The sequence below is a fragment of the Panulirus ornatus genome, chromosome 63 (assembly GCF_036320965.1).
Source record: "Panulirus ornatus isolate Po-2019 chromosome 63, ASM3632096v1, whole genome shotgun sequence".
Lineage (NCBI taxonomy): Eukaryota > Metazoa > Arthropoda > Malacostraca > Decapoda > Palinuridae > Panulirus > Panulirus ornatus.
The window spans coordinates 11,698,236-11,712,111 of NC_092286.1; positions in this window are offsets into that span (position 1 = coordinate 11,698,236).

The window sequence follows — 13,876 nt, forward strand, 5'->3', positions numbered from 1 at the left end:
CCAAAAGAAGGAACAGAGAAGAGGGCCAGGTGAGGATATTCCCTCAAAGGCCCAGTCCTCTGTTCTTAACGCCACCTCGCTATCGCGGTAGATGGCGAATAGTATGAAAAAAAAAAAAAATATATATATATATATATATATATATATATATATATATATATATATATATATATATTGTTATAGCTTATGGAATTCTACACTTAAAATCATACATGTTCATGATGTAAATGTTCTCATGGTAAGAGCGATTTTCAGCAACATCGTAACTATAACAATCACTAAAACCATTCTAAACATATATATATATATATATATATATATATATATATATATATATATATATATATATATATATATGTAAGGGAGTAGTATTCGTGGAGAGGTTATGTATCAGTTATGAAGGCTGTGTAGCGCAACAACAGGAGGACTAACCTTGGACCTCTTATGCAATTGGTTCCTGATTACTCCACACAAAACCAGTTGGCTGGATTGTTGATCCTTTCACTGCTGACTCCGTTCTCACGACCAGATGTTTAGTGAAGTCATCATTGGTATTCTTTTATACGCACAGACAGACAGACAGACACACACACACACACACACACACACACATATATACTTATATGCATATATATAATGTAAATATTTCTCTTTTTTCTTCTTGAGCATATCAGTGATCATTTATCATCCACATGGGCAACTGTGCCGTCAAAATTTGATTAAATCATATCACTAAAGTCTACTAAAGTTGTGTGTTAGGAGGGAAAGAAAGGAAGAGTGTGGTATTCGTTTTTAGGGGAAGATCAAGCGATTCATAGGCATTGATTGATGACGAGAGATTAGGAAAATAAAAAAAAAGGGTCACATATCTACTTCATGCAAGCTGAATGGGGTGAATTTTACTGAGTAACGGCCAGCAAATATTTAAAGAGAAAAGTCAAACATCTGCGTGAAGTAAGATCAGGATATTAAGAATTACTGGAACAAACGTTATTTCTCTTGTTCTTGAAGGCAGAACAGACCGAAAGACTTCTGCAAGGGAACAGTTTCTCCCTGATATTCATGTTCGACCTTAATGTATCTGTCTTGAAGTTCAGCAATAGTGCAAAGGAAAATAGAGGCGCAGTCACTTATGTAAGCTGGAAGATAACTTAACACAAGACGCTCCCATTAGACTCGTAAAAGAATAATACTTCATGACGGGTTATATCTTATATCATCTAATTATAACCGGTTGTACACGATAAGGTTTAGACATAGTTCATGTATTTTTAACTCTCTGAAGACTACTTATCCTTCTCTTGGAATATTTTGTATTAGATAGTTACGAAAGAAGTTTAAAGCATTTGATTTTGCTTTTTCACCAAGAGGGCAGTATATATATGTATATACATACATATATATATATATATATATATATATATATATATATATATATATATATATATATATATATATGTATATATATATATATATATATATATATATATATATATATATATATATATATATATATATATATATATATATGAAGTCTGTTGGGGATGAGAGAGCTTGGGAAGTGAGTCAGTTGTTGTTTGCTGATGATACAGCGCTGGTGGCTGATTCATGTGAGAAACTGCAGAAGCTGGTGACTGAGTTTGGTAAAGTGTGTGGAAGAAGAAAGTTAAGAGTAAATGTGAATAAGAGCAAGGTTATTAGGTACAGTAGGGTTGAGGGTCAAGTCAATTGGGAGGTGAGTTTGAATGGGGAAAAACTGGAGTAAGTGAAGTGTTTTAGATATCTGGGAGTGGATCTGGCAGCGGATGGAACCATGGAAGCGGAAGTGGATCATAGGGTGGGGGAGGGGGCGAAAATTCTGGGGGCCTTGAAGAATGTGTGGAAGTCGAGAACATTATCTCGGAAAGCAAAAATGGGTATGTTTGAAGGAATAGTGGTTCCAACAATGTTGTATGGTTGCGAGGCGTGGGCTATGGATAGAGTTGTGCGCAGGAGGATGGATGTGCTGGAAATGAGATGTTTGAGGACAATGTGTGGTGTGAGGTGGTTTGATCGAGTGAGTAACGTAAGGGTAAGAGAGATGTGTGGAAATAAAAAGAGCGTGGTTGAGAGAGCAGAAGAGGGTGTTTTGAAGTGGTTTGGGCACATAGAGAGAATGAGTGAGGAAAGATTGACCAAGAGGATATATGTGTCGGAGGTGGAGGGAACGAGGAGAAGAGGGAGACCAAATTGGAGGTGGAAAGATGGAGTGAAAAAGATTTTGTGTGATCGGGGCCTGAACATGCAGGAGGGTGAAAGGAGGGCAAGGAATAGAGTGAATTGGAGCGATGTGGTATACCGGGGTTGACGTGCTGTCAGTGGATTGAATCAAGGCATGTGAAGCGTCTGGGGTAAACCATGGAAAGCTGTGTAGGTATGTATATTTGCGTGTGTGGACGTATGTATATACATGTGTATGGGGGTGGGTTGGGCCATTTCTTTCGTCTGTTTCCTTGCGCTACCTCGCAAACGCGGGAGACAGCGACAAAAAAGAAAAAAAATAAAGAATATATATATATATATATATATATATATATATATATATATATATATATATATATAAGAGATGTGTGGTAATAAAAAGAGTGTGGTTGAGAGAGCAGAAGAGGATGTTTTAAAATGGTTTGGTCACATGGAGAGAATGAGTGAGGAAAGATTGACCAAAAGGATATATGTGTCAGAGGTGGAGGGAACGAGAAGTGGGAGACCAAATTGGAGGTGGAAAGATGGAGTGAAAAAGATCTTGAGTGATCGGGGCCTGAACAGGCAGGAGGGTGAAAGGAGTGCAAGGAATAGAGTGAATTGGAACGATGTGGTATACCGGGGTCGACGTGCTGTCAATGGCTTGAACCAGGGCATGTGAAGCGTCTGGGGTAAACCATAGAAAGTTCTGTGGGGCCTGGATGTGGAAAGGGAGCTGTGTTTTCGATGCATTATTACATGACAGCTAGAGACTGAGTGTGAACGAATGGGGCCTTTGTTGTCTTTTCCTAGCGCTACCTCGCACACATGAGGGGAAAGGGGGTTGTTATTCCATGTGTGGCGAGGTGGCGATGGGAATGAATAAAGGCAGACAGTATGAATTATGTACATGTGTATATATGTATATGTCTGTGTGTGTATATATATGTATACATTGAGATGTATAGGTATATGCGTGTGTGGACGTGTATGTATATACATGTGTATGTGTGTGGGTTGGGCCATTCTTTCGTCTGTTTCCTTGCGCTACCTCGCTAACGGGGGAAATTGTTGATAAAATTTGTAAACAATTCCCTTTCTCGTTCACATAATATGTCTATGATACGCTCTTTGTCTGTCTTACACAATCACGCGTTTACCAAATGGCGTCCTAGCTACGTCTCTTCGTTGTATATCAGCTGACTTATATTTCTTTCTTGTATCTCCCCAAATGCTGTGATTATTACACGAAAGTGCACTTGGGTACTTATCGTGTTTCATTTTCCCCGTGAACTCATAGGAATATACTTGATCACGCGCAAAATTGTGATCTTTTCCTATATATGTATATACGCAGACTTTTCGCGTGTTTCGCATTTTTGAAACTTTAGGTATGTAGCAGGAGTGTTGATATGACATCATCATTAAGTCAGGGGTAAAACGAAAAACTTTAATATTAGGTATTTTTTGCGAGATGATCATATAGGAGAATCGAAACTGGTCCGCTAACTTTTGACAGAGGAGTGTTATCAGTTTACGTTTTTTTTTTTTTTTTATCTAATGATTCAATTTGGACTTTATCCTAATGATTATATTTTCTGTCTTGATCGGCACGAAATACGTGTCACCGGAAAATCAGCGTCCTAGTATGAAAGCTTCGATATCCTGTAAGGTGAGGAGGTAGGAGGCCGGGAGTCGTGTGTGTTCCAGGACCCATGTCTCGCAATGGCTCCTTCTGCAGTCGTCGTCGGCCCCTAGCATACCTCCAGCAGGAACGCCAGCAGTCCCAACCCAGAACCTGCAATACGTAGGAAAAGAGAACTCGGTTTTAACTTCGTCTGTGGACAACTTGCATTCCTCCTGCGGTAGTGAAGCTAACCCACTGGAGATGGCCAAGCAAATGAAGGCATTTTTTTTAACCACCCCGACGAGTGCAGATATGAACTTATCATGTCATAAGGTTACATTTCTACAGCTTGCTATTGCTGAAGATAGATGCCCAACATGTGTCCATAGATGTTTAGGGTCATTATGAAGCGAGCACTAATCTACCTTTGGTTGTGTCAATCAGTCAATCAATTCCATCTTCTTGAAGTTCCATATCACCTACCACAGCATGACAGTATGGTGTGCAGAAACTAAGGACTGGACCTATCTGAAAAAAAAAAGAAAAATATGACTGATAAGTTGCTCATATTTATAATCTGAGACAATGATCAATGATCTGCTGCTTAAATAATGAGCAGTTTTATCTCTTAGATAAAGCCTTCATCCTTTTAAAGTACCATACTACACCTTCGGATGATCGATTTTCCTGTCGACACACTTGGACATGAGGTGCTCTAGATACAAGACATTACTTTACGGTTATTGAGTTGGATATTGCCAGCGACAAGGTGCCCAGAGTATGTGGGGTGGGAGTGAGAGCGTATAGACCCTCACTAGAAAGGAAGAGCAGGAGACTCTAGTGAAGGAGACTAGATCGAAGGCAACACCAGCTCTTACGGTCGGCTGAGGGTGGAAGAAGCCCCTGGGACGTGTCGGCAAGCTTCCACTTCAGCCATACCTCCATCAGGCCAGCTTCCTTCGTCCACATGATCCCGTCAAGTTTGATTATCAGTTTTCATCGAGGTTTATACAACTTGAAGAACTACTTTACGACATGGGACTGTTGTCTTTAGAAAGCCTGATCTATGTGGCACAAACTTTCCTATGCAAAGGATTATTTCCCTAAGGGTTATGCATTTAATGATCACTCCGAGTGTCTTCTCATGCATAATATGTAATTCATTAATTAGGAAAGTATGAAATGAATAAAGGAACTACACAGTCCTTCATCCTCTGAGAGTGAGTGAGGAAGAAGTAAAGACATCCCTCCTTTTCGCCATCGAAGTCGCGTTCTCTGAGGAAAATTGTATGTTCAGGATGATAGATTGTTTAGGAACGATCCATTTCCCTACAGACCTACCGAGAAATCCTTACGGCTCACCTAGTCCTTCTGATGGCTTTAAGCAGAGCCGGTATGAGGGCCATTGGAACTATGTATGATGCTCCTGCCACATATGTTGTATACCCTATTCCATTTCGAATTCCATGGGTGTGGATCAGATACATACGCACAACCCCCACAACATCACTCACACGTTCATCCTCATCCCACGTCTAGTGTGATGAAAAGGAACATAAATTTACCCCATTCGACCTCACACTCAAGTTATCACACACCATGACAACCGTCTGGCACTATAATTTTCGATGTAAGGGTTCGATCCCATTGTCTTCGAGATGCGCGACTAACGCACTGTTTCACAGATGTAGAAGTTTTTTTTTCTTTATAGAAATCACCTTAGAGCGTTTGAAACTAGCGAAAGAGTTGTGACGAAGTTTCATGGATGAAAAAGCCTTGATGACCCAAAATGAAGCATCAGACAACGATGACCAGGGAAAAAAAAAATAATGGATGTAATCTTAGTAGTTTTTGATAAGTGATCTCCAATCACACTGCTTCATTCATTTTCATTTTACGATATCATCTCTTAGGTCTATAGTTTATATACAGTAATAACGCAACAGGCTTTGGCTATGTGTAAGATGTATGGCCAGTAGATATAAGAAGCCACCGATCCAGCTGCAGTAAAGACAATAGTAAAATAGCACAAGTCTCCTGCGCACAGTTGAGGAATTACTACTATAAATAATATTTCACTGGTAATATATGGTTGTAGATATCAAGTTCTTGTACGTCGTCTGTTTCACCAATATCCCTACATCCCTTTGGGTGTACATCCATGAAAATTAGGTGCAATTGTTAGGTAATTATCTGAGGGATATATTCTCAACTGTCGAGACAGTTGTAGATATGCTGTCGATTTTTAGAGGGAAGATTCTTGAGTTAATCTTTTAAACTGCCTTCGTGAATTGGACAATGAGGATGCCGTACCTCCATTCCACTTTAAGTCAGTAGGGAAGTTAGTACTGTGTGTGTGTGTGTGTGTGTGTGTGTGTGTGTGTGTGTGTGTAATCTTTGTAATCGAGGGTGAAATTGCTATTGCATGATGCTTATTAGGTCTGGATTAGTCAGTCTTCTGACTATTCTTAAAGGGTGTCAATTATCATCCGAGAGTAGAGTCTTGTTATTTTTTCCCCCTTGCATTACTTGTTCATTTGCTTAATTTGGAAGCAGCGGAAAGAAATGTTTGAATCGTGTGAATTACTTTACCAATACAGACTAGTAATTGCTTTACCAATACAGACTAGTGATTACTTTACCAATACAGACTAGTAATTGCTTTACCAATACAGACTAGTGATTACTTTACCAATACAGACTAGTGATTACTTTACCAATACAGACTAGTGATTACTTTACCAATACAGACTAGTAATTGCTTTACCAATACAGACTAGTGATTACTTTACCAATACAGACTAGTGATTACTTTACCAATACAGACTAGTAATTGCTTTACCAATACAGACTAGTAATTGCTTTACCAATACAGACTAGTGATTACTTTACCAATACAGACTAGTGATTACTTTACCAATACAGACTAGTAATTACTTTACCAATACAGACTAGTAATTACTTTACCAATACAGACTAGTAATTACTTTACCAATACAGACTAGTAATTACTTTACCAATACAGACTAGTGATTACTTTACCAATACAGACTAGTAATTACTTTACCAATACAGACTAGTGATTACTTTACCAATACAGACTAGTAATTGCTTTACCAATACAGACTAGTAATTGCTTTACCAATACAGACTAGTAATTGCTTTACCAATACAGACTAGTAATTGCTTTACCAATACAGACTAGTGATTACTTTACTACTACAGTGTTTAAGAATTGACTGACGTTGTTCAAATATATTAGAGTGATAAATAGAAATACATGTTTCGTGTGAATTACTTTACAATTACAAGTTGCTAATTACTTTACCCATACAGATGTATCTTGGGAATAATTAGTCGTAGTGCTATCTTTTAGGCCATCAGATATAGAAAGTAGATGCTTTTTTTTTTTCAAGTGAATGTTTTGGGACTGATCCAACGTTGTTCTGATGACGTGGAAGCAGTAGAAAGTAATACTTGGATTGTGTGAATCACTTTACCTGTACAGATTCGGTCCAGGACAAGAAAAGCGGGTGGGTGACAGCGCTTAACCCTGAGAAGAAGGTGCTTTGCTTATCTGTGGTTGAAGTTAAGATGATGTTCCTCTTTGTCAAGACGAAGGCAAAGGTGGCTCAAGTTAAGGAGATGTTCCTCCTTTGTCGAGACGAAGGCAAAGGTGGCTCCTATGCTAATGGTAGCTACCACGACCAGCAGCCATACCTGAGGAGAAAGAGAGAGATCCTTAAGTAGGGAATAGCAACTTTATGTACTTGCTTTAAATGTAAATACATCACTGAGTGTGACGTAATAGTTTGTGAAGGACACATAGAGTAAGCCGTCAGATTCATTCGTAAGAAATCGCCGTGAGAAAGAAGATTGAGGAAAATGTAGCCATGAGAGGTATCTGTATCGAAACTATGAATGCAGGTCATAGGAACTGCAGTGTGTAAGGACACCACGGGAAGAGACTGTAAGGACGAAACATTCCTAATTCAGGGATGGTGATTAAATCAAGAAGAGTAAGTTAGTATGTGTTCATCTTGTAAGGATTTGATAAACGGGAGTGTGAGATTACGTGCGAAATTTTGCGTGATCTGTAGATTTCAGGTACCTTTTTTTGAAGGTACTATGTACGACCGTTTTTGGAAGGGGATTTACCATTGCGTAGAGCCATGGTAGTGAGCTAAAGAAGCAGCCATGAATGAACCATGGAAAGTGTACCATAGGAACATGCCAAGCTCGTCCACGAAGATGGACTATAGAAATGAACTATGGGAGTAGATAGAGGGAAGACACCCACTGTAGAAATAAAACCACGAAATTTCATATGCCACGGGGATTGGGACTACCAGTAAAGTAATCTATTGAAGAATGCAACTACCTTAACGATATGTGAGCCTACCATACTACAACCATACCAGTGTATATATATCACCTTAGGAGTTCGCCACATGTGTGTGTACTTACCATAATAAAACGCCTACAGTAAAAGTATTCATGTCCTACGAGAGTTCCCACCATAGCAATGCACTTACGTGTAAGTCTACCATGACAGTGTAGCTCGCATGACAAGTGTAGCTCCCATGACAATGTAGCTCGCATGACAGTGCACCTCCCATGACAACGACATGACGCGAGAAAGTGTAATTGCTATGAAAAGTGACCCGTCACGAGGGAGCTTGTTTCATATATAATTACTTCAGGACCAATTTCTGTAATAAGAGTGGTCTCGATGTTACCCAGGAGCTGATTCTAAAGGTTCCTTCAGCCGAAGGTTGCGCTACATCCAGTAGCAGGGATATGTAGACTGTTTTTTTTTTGCAGTGAGGAAGTTCTTTGACGAGACCTCAGGAGCTGATTCTAAAGGTTCCTTCAGCCGGAGGTTGCGCTACATCCAGTAGCAGGGAAATGTAGACTGGTTTTTTTTTTTTGCAGTGAGAAAGTTCTTTGACGAGACCTTACTCCGATACAGCCTCGCCGAAGGTGACCTTTCACTGGCGAAGGTGCGGAGAGCCCGGTAGCGCCAGACGGACAATCTTTCATGAAAGTGAACGAATCAGCGCTAATGAAAGAGATCGATCGCCATGAAGGAAATGAAAAGCGAACCATGAGAGTGGGTCATGAACGCGAAACGTACTTGTGAAAGTGAATCATGATAGTTCATTTACTCTCACTCCCTGTGAGAGTGCAGGGCTGCAGGAAACCAGACAGGTCACCACTGAGTGTAGGTCGGGTCGTCGGGATGGCTTGGTTCTCGCTATATACATGGACTCGGGGAAGCCGTCGACCTCTGACCTGCTGATTGGTGACACCGAACGGACCTACAGCCATCTCCATCCACCTCCTGACGAAGGCAGGTGCTACGCAATGTAACCTGCCGCAGGGGAAGAACTACTGTAAACTATAGACACAGGAGTATCCCTATGTAAACCAGGATAAACTACGAGTGCAGTGGTAACACAGATTACTGATGAAGGGAATATCATATTAAACAGCATAGCACAACACACCAGAGCACAGCACAACACAGCACAGCACAGCTCAGCACAACACAGCACAGCTCCACGTTTCTTTGCTGGTACATCTACCTGAGGTAAACTACTGACCCAGAGTGTACCACTTGTAAGTAGATTACGGACTCAAGGGGTACCACATGCATGGATATTACCGACATGTGACTGCATGATTGACGTAGGGGGATTAATATACATATATGAAATACTTACGCATGGAGTACTACATGTAAGTAAACGGCTAACACAAGAGGATACCAGATGTAAACTAGTGACGCAGAAATTCAGGGTCTGACTGCTGGTATTAACATGCCATTGATAATCATCAAATGAGTTGACGCCTGATGTAGTTTCTAGAAGGATGGGTGCTAAAGAATGCCAGAATTAAGCTTCCAAAACCGAGGCATCGTATACAAACTACTGATGCAAAAACAATGTGTGAAATGCTAATTGTTTTGGTGCCACAGGAAGGCTAGTAGGGCAAGAACACCGCATGTAAACTGCTAAAGGAAAGTATGCAACTAAACGCTTGAATACCACTTGTATACTACTGACACAGAAGTAAACCGCAGACGAAGTGGTGTTAGAAGAGAATATCTGACACGACGTGTTGAGGGAGAAAAGACTCAGAGACCACAGCCAGTAGGATATCCTAACGCTACTGACGTCAGGGTGTTAGATGTAAACTACTGACTCAGAGTTGCTACAAGGAAGCTACTGAAACAAGGGGTGTCATTGGTAAAACTCCTGAAGAAGGGGAACTGACGGAGGGAACTATTGACAGTGGGTACTGGGAAACTATTGCTGACTTGGGTATTGTAGTTTCTAACCACTGAAGAAGAGGCGTCAGAGGAGAAAGAGGAGCACAAGTGAGACAAAAGGTGCCATAATCAAAGCCTAGTTAATGCCAAAGGCGAAGTGCTGACCGAGGAGTTATGCTGCAGTACCAACGATGAGGATTTACTGAGGAATCAAATCACTTTTTCGTGGAATTCTCAAATATATACCAAACGCTTTGTGATACGTCTGAAGGACAAGCATCAAGTAAGACATCAGATCGTAAATCATTAAACTAGAAGTGAAAATACTTAGCTATTAAGGAAGAAACCATGATAATGAGGATAATAGTAATGACCAAATTCTCGTAATATATAATGTGATCATTTTTGTGATTACGTCAAGAAAAAGGATATATGCAAATAGATGGTACCCCCAAAACTCACGGCTAAGTAGTTATTTTTGTGTCATCTTTGTGTTTGATGTTGATATCCTTCATAGACTCGAATCCTACGGAGTGTAGGACTAGTAAATCAAGATAACATTTCGTTGAGCATCCAGTTTAATCGAGTGTATGTGTTCTCGAGTTTAGGATGAAACTTGACCCAAGTTTCAAAGGAACCCACTTCGAAGTGACGACTACCTCGACGTACAGACAGACAGGGACTTGCGACGTACCACCGACACAAATGAAAAGACGGATGACGGTAAACGCACACTACGTCCAGGCCATACTGATGGACGCATGGATCAAGAGGTCGAATAACGGTGTCGGAGGGAAAGCACGAGCGAAAAAGAAAACAGAAAACAAGAGAGCAGCAGACCTCACGTTGGAGCCGACCCAACATGCCCGCCCAGTTACCATCTTGGGTAGGTCATGCCCCGCACGTGGTCCTCGGGTCTGAGAATGTCATACGTGCCTGAGAGACAGAGACACAGAGAGATAGTACTAAGAGGAGGAGGAGGAGGAGGAGGAGGAGGAGGAGAAGGAGGAGGAGGAGGAGGAGGAGGAGGAAGACAAAAAAGCAGTGAGGGAATGTTTCACGAACGTAGGTTCGGTGAGAGTGTGTGAATGAATCACGGTATCCTCACTCATTGTGTGAGTTTGCTGTCAAGGATTCGTAGAGGGTTGACCAATGGGTCAGCGGATGGTAGTTGTCCCGTTGTGGCTCGCCACCATCGCCTGTGGTACCCACTGTGGAGGAGGGGAAGACCCTGGAGCAGGAGGCAGACACACACACACACATTGGAGGCTGAAGGTGGTGGAGAGATAATGGTTGAGAGATGTGCAAGTGCGAGAAAAACTGTGGACGAGACTCTTTTTTTTTTTTCTAAGGCCCTCTAGGGAGAGACTTTCTCGGTGAGTGTCTGGAAAGGAGATAAGGAAAGGAAACACTACCTAGGCCTATTGGGATTCGAACTCCTTCAAGCGAGTCAACTCTGAACCGGAGTCGTGATATTCTAAACCACTGGACCGTATCCTCGACCTGTCATGACTGGTCGAGTCTCGGGTTTCCGAATATCGTGACGATACACCGTTATTTCTGACTTGCATTACGAGTTATCTCATGCTTCACTGTCGAACCAGACAACTCCAGCTTGTCAAATATTGCTTCATGACCTTTGCATATGGTCGCGGAAAAAAAAAAAGGATTGCGCAAGGAGAAAAGAAAATATATATGTTTTTACAGTAATAGCGTTGTAGGAAATGAAGATATTGGAGCTTTTGATATTGACAAGTCTGAGACTGAATAATGTCTGCCACTTGGCCTTCATTTGACTTTGAAATCGTGCGCCGTGTCCACCTGCTCAGCGCTGGACGTGAGAACTGTTGTTGTAATGAATTTGAGAAAAAAATGAAAAACACGTTCGGGTGACATGAACTGAAGGCATAGCACCCTCAGGGTGACGAAGTTTCTTCACTGAACAGCCATCCTAGCGATCAATCTGTGAACGTTTGTAGAGAAGGGTGAAAAATTATGTCGTCTCACATGAGGCAGGAAGCTAAAAGGATATTAGAATGAAAATGCACGTCTCTCAAGCAGCCTTGAAATTCATTAACGAAGAGAACAACAACCCTGTTATATTTGCATCTTATTACCATATGACGCAGGGAGCATATTCCCGGGAGATATTGAGATATTGACGGATTATCTTGAAGAACATGTATCTCCTGATGAAAAAAAACGAAGTTATCCCAATCAATTAATGTTAACGCAATTCCCAGTCAATTTATGTTAAAGGAATTCCCAATCAGTTTATGTTAAAGCAATTCCCAATCAGTTTATGTTGAAGCAGTTTATGTTAAAGCAATTCCCAATCAGTTTGTTAAAGTAATTCCCAATCAGTTTATGTTGAAGCAGTTTATGTTAAAGTAATTCCCAATCAGTTTATGCTAAAACAATTCCCAATCAGTTTATGTTAAAGTAATTCCCAATCAGTTGATGTTAAAGCAATTCCCAGTCAATTTATGCTTCATTGAATGTGAAAGACAGACGGTGATCGCGTGGCAAGTTCAGTTAAGAAAGTGAAAACATGTTCTCAAAGATTCTGGAGGTTGTGGCCAGCCTAGACCTCCTACCTCCCAACACAGTGGTACGCTGCGCCACCCACCACACACTGAACCATACGTATCTCCCTCCTTCATCATCCTCTCCCTCCCTCCCTCACTCACTCACTCCCAACACAGTGGTACGCTGCGCCACCCACCACACACTGAACCATACGTACCTCCCTCCTTCTTCATCCTCTCCCTCACTCACTCCCTCCCTCCCTCCCTTCCTGCTAGGTAAATACCCTCTGGGGCCGACTGGCTAACAACAAGTCACAAGTCGCGCCAGGAGGTGTTTCGTCCTGAGTCTCTCTCTCTACTCTCTCTCTCTCTCTCTCTCTCTCTCTCTCTCTCTCTCTCTCTCCCCTCACGGTGCTCGGCCCGCTGCCTCTTCTTCTTCTTCGTCCTGGGACGTCCGTGAGATATATTCTAGCATCGCTTTTTTTTTCTTTTTTTCTTATTAGAAAAAAAAAAGTTGGTGGAACAAATCCATGATGTCTTTGGGGTTGGTTGCGGGGTTTTGGGTGTTCGACCGCGCGGGACGCATCGCCATTTCCTACCCTTGAGGTGAAATGTCTGGGGGGGGAAAAAAAGAAGGAACACCTCAATCCAGGTAATTCCATCACAATCGCTGCTTCGATCTTTCGAAATCCGAGGTCACGTTTCGAGGGTGCAGGGGCAGGCAGGAGTGAGTGAGTGGGTGGTTGGTTGTGTGGATTTTTTTTTGAAAATCAACCGTAAGGTCCTTTTTGTGTGAGTGTGGGAGGGTAACTCCTATTTGCTGGTGTGGTGGTGACGTGATTATTACGTCACCAAGGTATGACGTAAAAGAAAATATGTAGATTTTATTACTAACTGAATGTACCATAGGTGGTTAGTGTGTTATATGGTAGTGCGCGTTCATATGCACTATTTACGTATATATATATATATATATATATATATATATATATATATATATATATATATATATATATATATATATATATATATATATACGTATTTACGTTAGCTAAGACGGCACGTGCAGCTGAAACCCCAATGTAGGCCCACTCATTAACGCTATATATATTTCATATATATAGATCGATAGATACCCTAGCCTGAGACAGGTACCTGTTATATCAACTAGCCCCTAGGGGTGGATGAACAGCTGGGTAGACTGTGGACCGACTGCCGTAACCAGGA